We start from the raw sequence: 19,383 nt of genomic DNA, 5'->3' as shown, positions 1-19,383 counted from the left end.
CAAGGTCCACACTGCTCTACTGTGGGAAAGGACCTAAAGCCACCTGGGAAAGCTCATGCCAAGGTTGGGATGAGGTGTGGTTTCATAGAACAGTATGGGATCAGGGTGCACTACTGGCAAGCTAGATGGAGAGTGTTCATGCTGTGCTGGTTCTCAGAGGTCTGTATAACTAGGCTGGGGGCAGGGGAGGGAAATGGTGCCCACCAGGTCTTTTGGTCTTGGAGAGGTCTCCCAAAGATCTCTACCCCTCCAGCACATGCTCTGAGATTAGTAAATAAATCTTCCTTCCATGCATTTTGAACCTGCTGCTTCTATGCTGTATCTCTGCAGGGCTATTTGTTGTGCTGTGTCTTTAAGGGGGGGGAATCAGCTTCCTAATGTCCTCTGGCTCTCATAGATTTGAGCCCACTGATTTTTAGTTTTTGGTGTTAAACCCCACTGATTGTAAGAACTAGCAATCTTAGGTCTCTCTGGTTTTCAAAGCCAAATGTTATGGGGACCTGTCTTTCAGTGCAGGTCCCCTGTGCCTGAGGTGGGGTCTGTTTCTTTCCCCTCTATGCCTGAAATGTCCCTCCCTCCCTCGGACACTGTTTTGCTCCCAACCACATTTTTGCCCTTCCTACCCTCTTTGATCTGTCCTCTTCATTTAGCCGTGGAGAATCTCTTCTGCCAGTTTCCAGGTCATTTTCTGGGTTATTTACACTGTTATGGGTGTTACCTAGTTGTATGGTGAGACAAGGTGAGGTTAGGATCCTCCTACTCCACCATCCTCCTCAGAATTCTGCTCTTCTGCCCATTTAGTAGGTTGCCTTTTCTCTTCATTGATGGTTTCCTTTGTTATGCAAAACCTTTTTATTTTGGTGTAGTTTCAGTAATCTATATTTTCTTTTGTTTCCCTTGACTGGGGAGATATATCTAAAAAAATATTGCAAAGACCAATGTAAAAAATAATACTACCTATGTTTTTCTTCAGATTTAAGTCTTCAATCCATTTTGAATTTATTTTTGTGAAGGGGGTAGGAAAGTGGTCTGGTTTCATCCTTATGCATATAGCTGTGCAGTGTTCACAGCATTTTTTATTGAAGAGATTTGTCTTTTCCATATTGTATATTCTTGCCTCCTTTGTTGTAGATTAATTGACCATATATGCATGGGTTTATTTCTGAGCCCTCTATTCCATTTCACTGATCTACATATCTGCTTTTATGCCAGTATCATACTGTGTTGATTACTATAACTTTGTAGTATATTTTGAAATATCCTACAAAGACAATGAAAAAAAAAAAAAAACAAGGTTTGTTTGTGTGTGTGTGTGTTTCCATGTAAATTTTAGGATTATTTACTCTAATTCTGTGGAAAATACTCATGGTACTTTGATAGGGATTACATAGAATCTGTAGATTGCTTTGGGTGCTATAGTCATCTTAACAATATTCTTCCAGTCCATGAGCATGGAATATTTTACCATTTGTATCATTTTTTATTTCTTTCATCAATATTTTATGGTTTTAGAGTACAGGTCTTTTACTTCATTGGTTTATTCCTAGGTACTTAATTCTTTTTGGTGTAATTATATATAAAATTGTTTTCTCAATTTCTCTTTCTGCTACTTCATTATTAGTATATAGAAATGCAACCAATTTCTGAGTATTGATAGTTTATCCTTCAACTTTACTGAATTCATTTATTACTTCTAGTTGTTTTTGTTGGAATCTTTAGGGCTTTCTATGTATAGTATGTCATCTGCAAATAGCAACAGTTTTACTTCTTCCTTACCAATTTGGGTACTTTTTACTTCTTATCAGATTGCTATGGCTAGGACTTCCAGTACTATGTTGAATAAAGGTGACAAGACTGGAGGCACCTGGGGGGCTCAGTCAGTTAAGTGGCTGACTCTTGGTTTTGGCTCAGGTCATGATCTCATGGTCGTGAGATTGAGCCCTACCTTGGGCTCTGCACTCAGTGTGTAATTTGTTTCAGATTCTCTCTCCCTTGCACTCTCTCTCTCAAATAACTAAAATCTTTATAAAAGAAAAAAGGTGATAAGAATGGACATCCTTGTCTTGTTCCTGATCTTAGAGGAAATGCTCTCAGTTTTTCACTATTGCATATGATGTTAGCTATGGTTTTGTTATATATGGCCTTTATTATGTTGAGGTATGTTACCTTTGAATCCATTTTGAGAGTTTTTTTTAATCATGAATAGATATTGAATTTTGTTAAATGCTTTTTCTGCATTTTAGATTATATTATTTTTATCCTTGATTCTGTTAATGTGGTGTATCATGTTGATTGGTTTGTGAATAATAAATCATCCTTACATCCCTGGAATAAATCCCACTTGATTGTGGTAATTCTTTTGATATATTGTTGAATGTGGTTTGCTAATATTTTGCTGAGGATTTTTGTACCTATGTTCATCAGGGATATTGGCCTATAAGCTTTCTTTCTTTCTTTCTTTCTTTCTTTCTTTCTTTCTTTCTTTCTTTCTTTCTTTCTTTCTTTCTTTCTTTCTTTCTTTCTTTCAATTCAAACCATGATTAGCAAAGGCCCAGGGTCCCAGTTCAAGTCCTACCATTGAGAGAGGTCATGTTAAATCAGAGACTATTTGGGATGCTTCAAAACCCCTGGCAGAAGCAGTGCAGACCCCCAGGAAACATTGCAATAAGACTATAGTTTTTGGAATCTTCCAGGCATGGAGTAAATTCCTGCTCAAGACATCTCCAATACAAACCTGAAGCTGAGGGCATTTCATGCTCCCAGAAACCTCTGGAGCTGCCTTGGACTCAAAATATATCTTTGGGAGAAAAAGTTGTCCTTAAGTGACTGAATAAAAGGCACTCCTGTGTCCTCCTTTGTCGCTTCTCTGCTTCAAACCAGGAATGGACAAGCCATCGTGCTTCAAACTCTCTAATGGCTCTATGTGTGTATTTTTCCATGATCAGCACGGATTTGATCAAATCTGATTCTTTCTTTCTTTCTTTCTTCTTTTTCTTTTTTTGGTAGCATCCTTGATTTTGGCATCAGGGTAATACTGGTATTAGAGAATGTATTTAGAAACTTTTTCTTCTATTTTTTGGAATAGTTTTTTTTTTTTTTTTTAAATAAGTATTAACTCTTCTTTAAATGTTTGGGAGACTATACCTGTGAATTCATCTGGTCCTGAACTTTTGTTTGTTGGGAGTTTTTTGATTACTGATTCAATTTTGTTACTAATAATTGTTATGTTCAGATTTTTAATTTTTCTGATTCAGTTTTGAAAGATTGTATGTTTCTAGGAATTTATGCATTTCTTCTACATTTTCCAGGTTGGCTTACAATTTTTTCTGGTAGTCTCTTATAATCCTTTGTATTTCTTTGGTGTGGTTTGTTACTTTTCCTCTTTTGTTGCCAATTTTATTTATTTGGATTTTCTATTTTTCTGATGAGTTTGGCTAAAGGTTTATCAGTTTTGTTTATCTTTGCAAAGAACCAGTTCTGGATTTCATAGATTTTTTTTTTTTTTGCACTGATCTTTATTATTTTCTTCCTTCTACAAACCTCGAGCTTCATTCTTTTATTTTCTAGTTCCTTTGCATTGTGTAGTATTTTAGGAAGATTTAGTATTGAGAACAAGATGAAGTTATTGTAATAGTTAAGAGATTTTGAAACAGAGCTTGTCTGAATTCCCACCACCAGACTCTGGAATGACTTAAATACAATGTAGAATGTAGGGTGTTAGAAAGGAGCATCTTCATCATGCTATAGAAAAAAAAATTAGATTAATGCACTGATTTTTCTCCTACCTTCTACTCCATTTACCAATTCATTCTGTATCCTCTGCCCTGCTCAGTGCTCTGACTGGCTGACCTCTACAGACTACATCAGCAACTGGGCTCCCTTGCTCTTTGGCTTTCTGGCTTTCCATCAATAGGAAACACTAGGTAGAGGAGAACATGTTTGGGGTATTTCTTCCCTGTCCGCTCCCTTCTTTGGCATTTCCTCTCTAGAAATAGTTGCCTCTCTCTATGACTCTAGCTCTCTCTGAGCTCCAGTAATAGTTTTCCCATTTGCTTCTTCAGCCTTAGAGGTATTAATGATTTCTTCGTTCATTACTGTTCTTTATAGGTTCCTTTTCCCTGCTCACACCTCTGTAAGGGATCCTTTCATCAGAGCTTCTTCATTTGAAGGATCTGGGAAAAACTCCATTTCCTATTGAGAATCAGATTTACACAATGAAACACTAATGGAGAATCTAAAGATTTATAGAAAAACCAAATTATCATCTAATGGGTGCTTGTTTATTTTTAAACATAGCACTAATATTTTTGAGGACAAAAATCTTTGGTGGTTATCTTGGCCAACTTTATTTTTAACTATAATGATTATGCCTTGGATGGGAGGAGACATGGTGTAAAGGACAAACACAGACAAGGTTGTGGAAGGGACAGGTGGAAAGAGGAGGAAATAGGCATCCAAAGTAACTTTTGCCTACTTCATATTTTTCCCCAGTGCCAATTTTGGCCCTGATACTGAGTTTGTCATTTTAGTAGAGAATGAGGGAGAAAATCAGGAAAACTTACCAACCAGAGTGCTGGGCTAGTAAGTATTTGATACCCTGCGGATACTAGGTTAAGCAATGAACAAAGCTGCCAATTTTATTTAATCTAGAAACACAATCCCTTATGTATTTGTCTTTTGTAATTTCTAGGACCCATATCTTTTTGTGCTGACCATTAGACACTTAGAATTAGGTAAGAACTCAATAGCTACATAAATTTCCCAAAGAGACCTATTTTAGTTTGTTATATAACATTGTCCTGGCCTTCCTCCTTATAGCCTCTTGAGGATCTGGTGGGAATTTTTTGTCTCTATTTGCATTTATTTACATCCTACACTTTGTGACAACTTCCTGAACTTGGGAAATGTCTTTAGTAATTCAAACCATGATTAGCAAAGGCCCAGGGTCCCAGTTCAAGTCCTACCATTGAGAGAGGTCATGTTAAATCAGAGACTATTTGGGATGCTTCAAAACCCCTGGCAGAAGCAGTGCAGACCCCCAGGAAACATTGCAATAAGACTATAGTTTTTGGAATCTTCCAGGCATGGAGTAAATTCCTGCTCAAGACATCTCCAATACAAACCTGAAGCTGAGGGCATTTCATGCTCCCAGAAACCTCTGGAGCTGCCTTGGACTCAAAATATATCTTTGGGAGAAAAAGTTGTCCTTAAGTGACTGAATAAAAGGCACTCCTGTGTCCTCCTTTGTCACTTCTCTGCTTCAAACCAGGAATGGACAAGCCATCGTGCTTCAAACTCTCTAATGGCTCTATGTGTGTATTTTTCCATGATCAGCACGGATTTGATCAAATCTGAAAACCCTACATAATGTATGCCAAGCACATTCAGATTCATTTGCATGTAAATCATCACAGATGATGCTTTATACAGATTTCTAAGATGCCTCTTAATAAGCATTTTCAAGCCTCTTTTATTTTTCTGTAAACACTCTTTAATCTCAAGTTCTGGAAGGTTTGAATTTGGTTTGAAATGGCAAGCCCAGGAATTTTGAGCAGATCCTGACAGGCCCCAGTTCTCCCAGTCCTACTTTTCATCCATCAGAGATTGACTCAGAATCCCTTGGCCAGACGGATGAAGAGTCCCAGCTGTCAACTCATGTCTCCCAATGGTACTTTATACTCATTGGCTTTAAAAACAAGAGTGTTTTCATGTTTTAAATGCTCATTTACAAACCGTTTCTCATCTCTTGAGTTTCTGCAATGTTCCCTCTGAAGCCTCTATGCTCCCAGGGGAATTTTCCCTGGTTTAGGAATAAATAGGAAGAAGGGGGGTGGGAAGAACAACCCTCTTCTGATAAGCTGTCCCAGCTGACAAGCCCTTCCCCTCAGACCCATCCACTTAGATCAATGAACATTTCACAGGCTTAACCAGTTATCTTCATGAGATGACAAGGCCATTACACAGTCACACATATAAAGAGGTACACAACATTAAAAATGCTTCCCACAGATTGCAAGTAGGAAAAGTAATCTAAGTTTCCTATCTTACGCAACCTCTTCAAAATATCCTTCTCCTCTCATTCAATTGTTCTTTAAACTCCAGTCATTCATTTTGTTATTGTTTCCTTATGATTTCTTGAAAAGCCTTCCATTACCCTTCTTATGCAGTGTCATCATTTGTTCTGTATATTTTTATATGCACATATTCTATAATACATAAACATAGATCAACAAATGTGCAATTTGGAAATTTGCTTTTCAGTGACATATTTCAGTGCCTTGTGTGAATATCTGAATTCAACATAGATAAAATGAGTCAGTTTTTGTAGGATCACTGTTACATCGACCTTTTGTGATATATACTCTGTCAGCATCTTCTGCATGTAGTCCACAAATATATATGAAATGAATGAATGCAAGAATTAAAATGTACCATGGTACATTTAATTAATTTATTGAAGTAAAAGTGACACAATACCCTATTAGTTTAAGGTGTATATCCTAGTGATTGGATATTTTTATACATTTTGAAATTATCCCCACAACAAATCTAGTTATCGTTTGTCACCAAAGTTATTAAACTATTATTGACTGTATTCCCTATTCTACACATTACATTCCCATGGCTTATTTTATATCTGGAATTTTATATCTTTTAATCTTCCTCACTGATTTTGTCTGTTCCTCCACTGCCAACCCCTTCTCCCTCTGGTAACCAAGTTTATTTTCTGTATTTACAAGTCTATTTCTCTGTTTTTTTATTTTGTTCTGTTTAGATTTCATATATAAGTGTAATCATATGGTATTTGTCTTTTTCTGACCTAGTTCACTTAGCACGATACCCTCTAGGTCCATCCATGTTGTTGCAAATAAGTTTTCATTTTTTATGGCTAAGTAATATTCCATTTTATATATTGCCAACACTTTTTTTTTTAATAGCCAATATGATAAGTGTGAGGGGATATCTCATTGTGGTTTTGATTTGCATTTTTCTGATAAACGATGCTCAATGATGTTGAGCATCTTTTTGTGTGCCTTTTGGCTGGCTATATGTCTAATTTGGAAAAATGCCTATTCAACTCCTCTGCCCATTTTTTAGTTATTTGCTTTTTTGATATTAAGTTGTATAAGTTCTTCATATATTTTGGATATTAACCCCTTATTGATTGTATGATTTGCAAATATCTTCTCACATTCAGCAGGTTGCCTTTTTGTTTTGTTGATAGTTTCCTTTGCTGTGTGGAAGCTTTTTAGTTTGATGCAATCCCATTTGTTTAACTTTTGCTGCCCTTGCCTGAAAAGACTGGTCCAAAAAATATTGCTAAGACTGATGTCAAAGAACTTACTGCCTATAGTTTCTTCTAAAAGTTTTATGGTTTCAAGTCTTACATTCTTTAATCCATTTTGAAATTTTTTGTATGCAGTTTAAGATAATCATCCAATTTTATTTTTTGCGTGTAGCTGACCAGTTTTCCCAGCACCATGTATTGAAGAGACTTTTTTCCCCATCATATAGTCTTGCCTCCTTTGTCACAGATTAGTTGACCATATATGTGTGAGCTACAGTATATTTTAAATACTAGCAGAAGTGCATTTTGTTTAGGTCACTAAACTGGCTAACACACAATAATCATTATGTCAGTAAAATAGTAATAACAATTATGTAACTAACAATCTGTGGCCCACAAAGTTATTACATAGTCTATTTTCACACATAGCCTCATTTTTCATCTTGAAGATACTGATACAATTTATTTGCAATCTATTAGTCCCAATGTTAAAAGCATCCAGTTATCTTCTGTTACAATTTCCATGATAGGAATGTGAAATTATTTCCTACAAAACCTCTGTTGCCAAAATATATAAGAAAGCTGATAGAGCTCAAGTGTCCATTGATGGATGGTTGGATAAAGATGTGATATTTATATATATAAAAGGACTAGTACTGAGCCATAAAAAAGAATGAAATCTTGCCACTTGCAATGATGTGGATAGAGCTAGAGTGTATTATGCTAAGCAAAATAAGTCCGAGAAAGACAAATACCATATGATCTCACTCACATGTGGAATTAAGAAACAAAACAAGTGAAAACATACAGGGGGTAAAAAATTCTATTTTATGGCTTGCCTTTCTCTTTATAGAGAACAAACTGAGGGTTGCTGGAGGATAGGTGGGTGGGGCTAAATGGTGATGGATATTAAGGAGGGCCTTGTTATGATGAGCACTGGGTGTTATATGTAAGTGATGAATCACTAAATTCTACTCCTAAAACTAGTATTACACTGTATGTTGACTAACTAGAATTTAAATAAAAACCTGAAATATTAAGAAAAAAAAGCCGATTGAGTTCATAAATTTACTCTACTTTCAGGTATATGATAAAATATATACCAGATGTCTTCTCTCTTCTCAACCCTAGTATATTGGTTAGAATACCAGACCAAAATGCTATATAAAGACACTCAAATAATGGAGCAGAACAAACAAATTAGAAGCCTATTTCCCTGTCCTATAATAGTTCAGAGATTAGCAGTGCAAGGCTGAAGGCTTTACCTTTTTCCTCCATAGGATATGTAGTACCCAAGCTGCTAGATTCACTCTGATATTCTTAATATGTGGCTTTCACCTCTGGGCTCACAGTACCTGCTCCAACTATGCCATTTTCTAGCTCAGAGAAGAAAGAGGGAGAAAGAAGTTCTTTAAGGTCAAACCTATTGGAAGAGCTTAGCCACTGAGACATACCTTACCCTAAGGGAGACTAGGAAATATGGTGTCTAGCTAACTTGCTGCATGCCCTGCTGAGGCTTGGAGGTGGATTGGAGGGGAGGTTCTATTACTAATATGAAGAAGGTGCAAATGGACATGGAGAATATTAGCCGTGTCTGCCACAATTTGGTCAAACTGTATTGGTATACTTGGTGTATATTTCCTTGTCTAAAAGTTGGGAAGAACAGAGGATGTATCTGGAAAAGAAACTGTTGTAAAACGAAGCCAAGGGCAAAATTATAATCCTATAGCATTTCTTCCATCACTGAAAGAAAGGAACAGTCCTGAGAATAACATGGAGTCAGCTGCTGGAACATCTTTTCTATCTCAGACCCTAGGCACATGTATCTGAATCTTAAGGAGAGAGAAAGTTAAACATTTTAATCAAGAGACATTTTTTTCACCCAAAGTCTATAAGACTTGATGATGAAAGAGCAATTAGTTGGGTCCAATCTTCCAAGTGTATAAACAAGACAGTACTGGGAGGCAGTTTCAATGGTAACCCTCACCTGAGTGGTGCTGGGGCAGTGTAGGTGGCATCAGGACAAGTGTTGTGGAATTGAAGTGAGCATTAGCAGGCCTGGAGACCCAAGGAGGACCGTAGAGGGTAGTAGCAGGAGATAACTCAATGGAAGTCACTATTGGTAGGGACAAGGCACTGTAAGGTCAGTCGTAATTCCCAGAACAGTCTCTTTGGAAGATGGTTAATTGAAGTTCTCAGGAGAGAAAAGTTGACTATTAAAGTACAAAATTAGTGTGATGTTATTGGGATCGTCCATGTATTTATTTTTTAATATAAAAGAAGTAAAATAGATTTTCCTCCCCGCCCCCCAAAATGTTGACATGTGATTATAGCTATTCAACAGCCTACAGTCATTAGGTATAGAAAAGTTACAGTAGCATTTATTCAAATGACAATTTTTATTATTTAATGGACAAAGTATAAAAGAATCTGAGGGGCAAATGCTCAAATACATTCACCCAGCAGTGTTTCTCTAAATTACTAATATAGAACTCAGAATTATCCCTCTGAAGATTTTATAAAAACTAAACAAAATGAAAGCCATTTCCCCTCTTTATATAAAAGGCTCATCAATTTTTGTCTCAATACACAGTAACCCTATCTTCAAAGTGACAAAAGATGAATCTTTATGTAAATGCTTTGAACTGCCTGTAGTACAGACTTCCACATAAGAGTCAAGTTAAAATTCATCCCACGTGTTCTGAAAGTATAGTATTCTACCAGATGAGTTTGGGTGAATGCAGAACGGCTCAGCAAATTTGATTTTTCATTGACTTGATGTTTATATTGGGTGTTCAATTGTTTTAAAGCATGACTAAAGAGTGAAAAAATGCTACAGGAACTCATGGGTCCAGAAGAAATCTCTGCTCAGCTGAATCCCCTGAGCTACATCTATATGTATTTTTTAGATCTATTATTTTTCTCCAAACCTTTTGAGTATTTTGGGATTGCAGTGATTGAGGAAAGTGGCCATCGCGACAATTTTCTATTTAAAAACCTTTCAGCAAAGAAGCTGCTTTCTCTCTCATAGAAATGAAAGATTCCTCAAAAATTCCAAGAGAAAGAGGTTGAAGAATGGTGATTTTCCATTGAGCAATGAGATGCCTCAGGGATATATTAGTTGACTTTTATATTTTTATCTCTCTCTCCCTTAAAGATAAGGAAGATTTCTAAATCTTGACAGTACACAGACTGGGGGCTGTGGAATAGGGGGTGAAAGTAAGCTTGGCAGTGGGACAGATTCTTAGATGTAATTGGCTTTACTTATGACCTAACTCTGGGGGAAAATATTGCAGGAGGCTCAAGTTTTACTGCCATTTATTATTATTTTTATTTAGTATTGACTTTACCCTTAAAATGTTTAGCCTTTTTCACTTGTCATGATCTTCCCCAGCAAGCAATTGAACACTACTGATCGTGTGGTCAGCTTTGGAGAAGACTAAGTATTAGCTTAGATTTTCAGTTTTCTCTCCCTTCCACCTCCTCCGGAGGTTCTCACATTATAATTTCAAGACTTCTTCCCTTTTCCCTTTTTTATACTGGCAGAACCTGCTTTTCACTTCTATTAAAACTGTCAAAACTGCCCAAAGGGAAAAAGTATATGTTTTCCCCTTGGTACTGAAAAGAGTGAAGAAGCATATTTTGGCAGTTTCAGTGTAGGTGTGAAATTTTTCACACAGCTCTACAAGGGAGGTACACAAGTCTGGCCCTGTTGGAGCATCTGATATTTCATGGATGGCAATTTCTTTAAAAGGTATGGCCTAGGGCTAAATTAAAAGATGGGGATTTAGACCAGAAATGATAGCATTCCATTGAAACAATTGTCAATTATGTGAAAGATGCTGTTGCATATTTAAACAACAAATGGTGCCCCTTTAAATTTTCCCCATGGCAAGTTTTATTGTAAAATAAAGATTTGGAGTTATACATCAAAACGTGTATTTTAGCTTATAGAACCCATACCACAAACAATGCAGAAAATATTAGACTGCGAGGTATTGATTTTACATGAAAGCATATCAGTTACTAAAATGTACAAACCACTAAAGCATCACCATAGTTGGGTAGGAGATCTCTAAACACTATTTTTAATTTAAACAAATTATTGGCTTTGCTGCATTTAAAAAGGTATGGCATATACTCTTTGAAGGTTTTTTAAAAATTCAATCAAATAAATACGTTGGTTTCAGATCCCATATTAAACAAGTCTTACATTAGAGTTGACAAATTTTGATCACTACCATAAAAGTACCAAAGCTGGGCTAAATACCCTGTATTTTTCCCCCAAAGATTGGCTGCCCAAACATGAATATAAATAATGGTTTTTATTTTAACACAATTTATAGGCTGGTCCATTGCTGATTTTACCTCACAATTTGTTTAATTACAATGAAGTGAAGTGTTCATTGACCATCCTCTGATTCCATCACATTTTCTTCCCGGGGTCGGGGGGCACTGGGAGTGAAAGAGAGAGAATCTTAGGCAGGCTCCATGCCCAGTCACCTCAGCGGAAATCAAGAGTCTGATGTTTAACTGACTGAACCACCCACGCACCCCCCACCACAGTTTAAAAATCTCAGGTTAATAACAGATCAGATTCACAGAAAAAAGAATTATAATTTTAAATCAAATGGGATTTGTATAATCAATCCTTTATACTTATTGAGACATCTTTGAATGTTATTTTCGTGCATTTAGTATATCTAAACACTCATGATACACATAAGAACTAAATGTTAGTTATAGTTATTAGATATTAGAAGATATCCAAGCAATCTTTTTTCAGTTCTTGCCTGTTAGGTGACATTGAATCATCTTTTCAGATTTCATATGTATCTATGACTTCGTTGTAAATCTAATTTTTCTAAGGGAGGAATCCTTCTTAATATATCACTCAATCTTTGCTTAATGTTTTTCCCCAGTGAGGACAATTATATTGTAACTGCTCAAATTTTGGAATTGGATTCTTATGGCTAAATGAACTCCTGTCCTCGTGATTTTCATTTAAACTAATTCTGTCTCTAGAGCCACTGAGAATACATTCATCCCTTATGATTATAATTCAGACATTTATGGATGTACATCATACTTCCCTTTGGCCTTCATTAAGTTTAAAGCCCTCAGTTTCTTATCTCTTATCTGGGACATTCATCAACTCTTCCCTCACCATTTTGAGTTTCATCTTAATCTTCTTGTTTCCACCTTAGTAATTTCTCTCCCTTACGAACATTTCTGTTGTTAGAGGCTATTTTCATAAGGATTTTAAAACATTTACTCTGATCAAGAAAACAGGGGCGCCTGGGTGGCTCAGTCGTTAAGCGTCTGCCTTCGGCTCAGGTCACGATCCCAGGGTCCTGGGATCGAGCCCCGCATCGGGCTCCCTGCTCCATGGGAAGCCTGCTTCTCCCTCTCCCACTCCCCCTGCTTGTGTTCCCTCTCTCGCTGTGTCTCTCTCTGTCAAAAAATAAATAAAATCTTTAAAAAAACACACACAAAAAAGAAAACAGATAAAATTATGGCACAGAATTTGGACTTTTGCTTGAATCACAATTTGGGTTCCCAGAACTCCAAGTTTCCAGAATACTGTAGCCTCTCATTGTTGTGCATCTCAGAATTCACCTCATGCAACCATCAAACCAACAGCCTACGAACCAGGCAGGGAATCTCTCAAATGCTCCAAATAGCTGCACATCACTACAGATTATGACTGCTTGGATTTAGGGAACATTTTTTTGGCTGGGGAAACATTCCAATGGGATAGATTAATCTATGTAAACCACATAGCTCAGCTGAAACTGCTGTTTGGCATTCTAAATTGCCAACTCCGTCTCCCTTCCGCACAAAAAATGCACATTTCTTCCTATAATAAAGATATTTTATAATAGCAATAAGGCAACTCCAGGGTGTGTGGTTATCACGAGATAATCATACCCTAGAGGGATTACAGACACTTGGCTGTGCCTCATAACACCCCATGTGTGTGTTTATCTCATGATAACCACACTCGCTTTTGTATCTTATTGCCTAATTATCCTCTTCTAATGCAAAATACTAATTTTTTGTCTGAAACAATATGTGCAAGGATGTATTGCTAACAATCGCAGGAGGACATTGACAAACAATGCTGCTGTTATTCTTCACTCACTTCCCAGAAGAAAACTGATACACAAGAAGAAAGTTCTCAGAGTGATAGGTGAACATTACAGTCCATTTTTGAATGAACTGCTTCTTAAGAGGACTATATAGAGGACTCTGTTTTACCCATTAATGCTAGAAGATAAATTACCCATTTTTTTCTCTTTTAGATATTTCTCAATAATAACTGAAAACTAGAGAATGAGCAGGACTTTCAAACCTGAAAAAATAAAAAGATACTAAATTTCATTTACTCCCAGAAAGTTAATGGGAGAGGGAGATTGCTTTTGATTTATTGAGTTATCTAATTTAATAAGAATATCTGTATGCTACTTATTCACTTCTCCACATATATTTTAACTGTCAACCTTTCAAGTTGAAAAATATATATTAAATGTGGTACCTTACAGTAGTGCAATTCATACAAGTCCATTAATCTTGAATCCTTTTACTAACTTTTATGAAGTGAAATTATTGCCTATATAATTATCCCAATTATACATAGTAATAATTATTTTTATATTACATTATTATATAACAATTAAAGCCAATAGTGGTTACATGTACAGATTTCCTATGAATCTGATCTCAGAAATGAACATTTTCAAGTTTTATTTTCTAAAATCTTATTTGTAAGTGTTTGAATATATTTAAGACCCTGCAAAGGCCATTAAGGACTCCTGTATTTTATTACTTCAGTTAAATTTAAATTATTCTGAGCAAAAAGAAAATCATTTTTTCAGGACTTTTATAAAAAGATAATGCTATATTCTTAAAATTGTATATTTATGTGCATGTGTATGTGTGAATATACATGTGAGTTCATGTTTGTGTGAGTGTTTGTATATATATGCCACCTGTATTTTTCAAAAGTACTCCTTCTGTACGTGCTTCCACAGACCATGACCATTATTCTCAAGGCCACTCCATATATTTTCTTAACCTTACAAACTCAGTTTCCTCTTCCTGGTTTCTGACTTCATAAATATCACTGGGTCAAATTTGCTTCAATTCAATAAACCTGTTCTTTCTGAACTGTCTGGTTACAGGCCGTAAGACAAGTTGTTTGCTCTGTCCCTGGAGTCCTGTTCCAAGAGTACATTCTTGAACTTTGATTTCAGGGATGTATTATTCCCCTGCATTTACTCACAAAGACTGCATTAAATCTCATTCCATAAATGACAGGTAAAAACAGCAACAATTATTAGTGACTTGAGGGCATTAGATTGTTGTAAGGAGTAAAGGGTGAAAAAAGATACTTCAGAAGGTGCTACTCCATTAACAGAGGAAAAATGCAATGTTTACTTAACACTCAATTATTCACTGGCAGGTAATTAATGGGAAATACTATTTTATTGTTTTTAGACACAGGCATATTTTCTTAGAGCTGAAAGGCATCTTAGAGCTCATCTATTCCAATCACCTCTTCATATAGCCAGGAAAATTTGACAACCCCATCTATTCTATTTATTTGTCTTTTACTAAGAACTAGAAAAGAAGATCTTTTCAATCAATACACATAATTATCCACACCAGAGATGGTGTGAGCCTGAAATTAAGCAAACGTAGCTAAAGTAAATCTCTTTAGACTAGTGCTTGGCATCATTTTGTTTTTCCTTAGCATGCAGTTGGAGAACAGAAAGGGTTGAATAGTGTGAATAGGTAAAAATATTGGACAGCATTTTAAACTTTTGAATGCCTTGTATTTTCGTTTGACTTTGTGAATAGAAATTTCCAAGATGTAGTTGGAGAAGATTCTTAGAGTTTACTAGATATTAAGGGAGATACTATGAAAGGCCTTCCTACTAGAAACCAACTAGGTCTTGGATACACTAGGACAATTATGCTTTAATGCATTGGTGAAATCATAAGAGAGAAAGCAAAAATTTCTTAGAATGAGTAAATACAAAGGCACGGGGAGCTGAAAGTAGAGTAAGTGCAAGACATAAGCAAATAGGAAAGTAAATGCTATCCTGGGGTAAATGCTAACACTAATTCTGGGATGAGGACACTATGCTCTAGGCCCTTGCTTTTTTATGGCAATCCAATTTCATAAAATATAACAAAAACATACATTTTAAAAACATACTTTAAAAACTAAAAAAATATATTTATACTTCAAAATATCATGATTTAAGAAGAAAATAATTTGGAGACAAAAAACTTAAAACCAAATGTAATTTAAATACTCTGCAAAATTTATAAAATGCAGCAAAAATGATCATCTGAAGGATATTTACAATCTTAAACTATTATATTAAAAATAATTGCTGATGAATAACAACCTAAGCATCAAATAAGAAATCAAGAAAAGAACAATGAACTTAAATATAGTATAGACCTAAAGCAATAGAAGACTAGAAATAAAAGTTATAAATGAAAAAACAAAAATGCAAAAGAGAGTATCTACAAAGAAGTGATTCTTTGAAGAGAACCCCATAAAATTGATTAAAAAAATGGAGATTATACATAAACAATATTAGGAAATGGGAAATATTTGTATAACAGTCCAAATTTAAATGCAACTAAGAAATTGTGAATATATTAATGACAATATAAATTTGAAAATTGGAAAAATATAAAGACTGAAAAATCGTGTATTCTGTATTAAAGTATTTCAAAATCAGGACCAGATGTTTTTACTGGAAAATTCTACCAACAATTGAGGAAACACACCTTTTCAGTCCCTAACTCCCCTGATGAAGAGGATGGAAACTTACTCTACCAGATATAAAATTCATCATAAAACTATGGCCATTAGGGCAGTATGGTACTAGTATAGTCATAGACAGATGAACATAAAGGAACAACTGTAAGCAGACACATGCATCTATGGAAATGATATAGGAGAAAGATGGCATCATAGATTGTGGGGAAGATGAGGAACTCTGTATTAAATGGCACTGTGACAGTGGGGAATCCAGGTAGAAGTATCAATGTAGAGCCTTACATCAAAAAATACAAGAAAACAAAATCCAAACAGATCTAATTAAATGTCACAGTCAAAACCTTACACTTTTAGACTACCTTTTTGGAGACTATATTTAGAAACTCAGAATTGAAAAGATTTTCTTAGGCGAGACATATACACACACACCTACATGAACATACAAATGCTAACTAAACAAGAATAAATCTTAAATACAATTTTATATTTGTTAAAATATATGCAGATGAAAAGACAAACCACAAACTGGAAGAATATGTAATCAACAGGAATACCAGAATGTCAAAACAACCACGGCAAATACAACAGCCTAATAGAAGAAATGGCAAAATTCACCAAAATGAGGAAGCTCAAAGGAGAGATTAGTTTTAAGAGGGAAATGACAAAAAAAAAAAAAAAAAAGAAAGAAAGAAAGAAAAGAAAAGAAAAGAAAAGAAAAGAAAAAGAAAGGAAAAAGAAAAGAGGGAAATGAAGTTTTTTGGGTCTGTTGAATTTTAAAATGATGGCAGAAGTTGTCAATCTAACCAATAGCCTGCAAATTGGTATAGGGATAAGAAAGGTGTGGGAGGGAATATTTGCTTAGCCTGGCGATTGGGGCAGGTGGGGTGGAATGTTCAAGGGCTGAATAGATGTTCAGCCAGTCTATTTGTTTCAGCCTCATCCTGCATCCCGGCTCAGAACTCATTTTTGCTCCTGCCAACTCCTTCCTGCAACATGACTTGACTTGCTTCTTAGTGACCTTCCCTTACTTCCCTCATCTCTTGTAGATAGTAAGAATTCAACTTTTTTTTTCTTTATTATCTAAGGGACATCTTTCTTAATGTCTGTCTTTATCTCCCCCATTATCTTTGTCCTTGTAAGCTTGCAATATATTTTTTTTATCCTGTTGTTGATTTGGTGAAGGGTAAAGATAAATTCGTATGTCCAATAGGCCATGATTTACTTGAAATCCTCTACTTGGAAATTATTGCTAAATTATCACTCTCCACAATCAGCTGAAGTCTGTACATTCTCTGTGTCTCAGTTGTGTTTTGTTATAGAAAATTATATTCTCTGGGTATGAATTTGGCTCTAACTCTTAACTGTGTAGGGGAGGATGAGCTGTTTCTTGTGCACAGCACAAAATATTTTAAGAATAAATAATATAAGTAAAATTCCTGGCAGAATAGTAGTGACATCCACAGTATGGATCCTTGACTAGAATGGCCTTGCCTAAGGGACATTATAGAGAATTTCTGATTTGGTTGGAACTTTGGACTGAGCGATCATTGGTATTTTCCTCTCGAGAGTCTAACTCCACTTTTCTCTTTTGGTTTTTCCCTTACTTTGAGGGTTAGCAGCAGCAGCCTTTAGCCTGAGAAAAGCTTAAATCAAATGAAACTGATCACTGGTCTATTCTTCGTGGACCCCTCTTGGGGACTGCCATAGAATATCCTACTGAATTTGGCATTGTGGCTTGGATGCCCAACAGTTTGGTGATCTGATCTCAGTCTTGTCTTTAACATGCTAAATGTTATATTCTTAATCCCAGCTCACTGCTTTAGTTTCTTTATAGGGAAAAAGAAGGGGAGAGCATAGCCAAGAAGGTTTGGTCCAGCGATGAATGAATATGAAATCTTAGAGAGAAGGCTGGGCTCATAGTGAGAAAATAATGCTGGCATTAATCCACTTAGAATTGCACAGTGCTCCCACCCCCACCCCCCCACCTACAATGTGGATTGGTTTAACACCCTTTGTTGGTGTTATTTGGCCATTCCCTTCAAATGCTAATGATCAGCTAGTTTAACACCCTTTATTGGTGTTATTCGGACAGTCCCTTCAAATGTGAATGAATAGCTTGCTTTGTTTCCATAGACAGGGGAGCCAAATAACTACAGGGCCTAGAAGCAAATTATTTCTCTGGTATAGACCCACCCTGAATGATGAATTGGGCTCTATGGTGGCTGTTTCACTGAAGACTGATATTTCCCTACCCATCGCAAACCAGGCCAAAAAAGGAGCTAAACCATTTTCTCCTCATTATCACCTCATTAAGCTCCCCAAGCCAGTGCAGGGCTGGGGTAGAGGCCTGCTACAGGTAGCTTAATGAGTTTCTTATTTATAGGCCCTGTGCTGTTATGCAAAAGCTTGTTATTCCCAGGCTTGGAGTATGGCATTTTCTAAAGGGAGTTAAGAAATGTAATTATCAAGCATCTTAGTATGGGTGTCACACCACTTCTTGGCCACTTGATCAACAAGAAACAAATACATTTGCTAGATTTGTAGAATTTGATATTATGCTCTGATGTTTACCCCAATTTTCTCATTTTCTTCTAACAACAGAACAGATGCTGCCCCAGATGTGGAAAATGCAGATGTTTGCCAGCTTCAGGATAACTCCAAATTCATAACTGTACATGGCATTCTGCAGATCTCTCAGTTTGATTTTTGAGGGAAAAAATCTCCCCTCCCCCAAAAATGGTAAGTATTTTTTTCTTGTTGTATATGTGACTTGGAGATACATTTGAGACATGAAAAGCAGTCCCACGTTTAGCTCTCATATGAAGATATTAAAAACTGCTGATTTCATATGCAAATATACAAGACTATAATCAGTGTTCCATATTTTGGGTTTATAAAAATACTAAAATTTCAGGCAATGAACATTTATTAAGCACTGACTATGTATCTGTGTCTGGAATTGAGCAAGGTAGGACAAGACATAAAATGTTAAACATGTAAGTCACTGTCACAGATTTAAAGAACTTTATCATCTGAAGAAGTCCTAGCAGTCATAACTTAGGTGTATATAGAGATACATATGCTTATTCAAGTGTGTGCATATGATATGTATGTATGTACATATATTTCTCCACAAAGACAGTATATAGTGAAGGAAGTAGAGAATAATTTTAAAGCAAAAGTTGGTCAGTAGAGAATAAGCCAAATAACAGGTGCCTCTGTTGTCACTAATATATAGTAACTTATGATATCAGAACAAAATCCACATAAAAGGGACCCAACTAAAAGGGGA

At 35.9% G+C, this 19,383-nt stretch overlaps 1 long non-coding RNA gene across 1 annotated transcript in view; it reads left to right on the top strand.

Annotated features, from left to right (window-relative positions):
• Window positions 1-18,868, top strand: part of LOC129046529 (uncharacterized) — a 115,069-nt gene extending 96,201 nt beyond the window's left edge. Inside the window, exon 4 of the long non-coding RNA XR_008508074.2 lies at window positions 18,693-18,868. This is a non-coding gene — a long non-coding RNA (uncharacterized LOC129046529). The remainder of the gene's footprint in view (window positions 1-18,692) is intronic.
• Window positions 18,869-19,383: the final 515 nt, after the last annotated feature.

This window comes from Mirounga angustirostris, unplaced genomic scaffold (genome assembly GCF_029215605.1).
Source record: "Mirounga angustirostris isolate CCGP_5_RB_7025 unplaced genomic scaffold, mMirAng1.0.hap1 SCAF_9, whole genome shotgun sequence".
Lineage (NCBI taxonomy): Eukaryota > Metazoa > Chordata > Mammalia > Carnivora > Phocidae > Mirounga > Mirounga angustirostris.
This window is presented reverse-complemented; position numbering and strand designations above follow the sequence as displayed.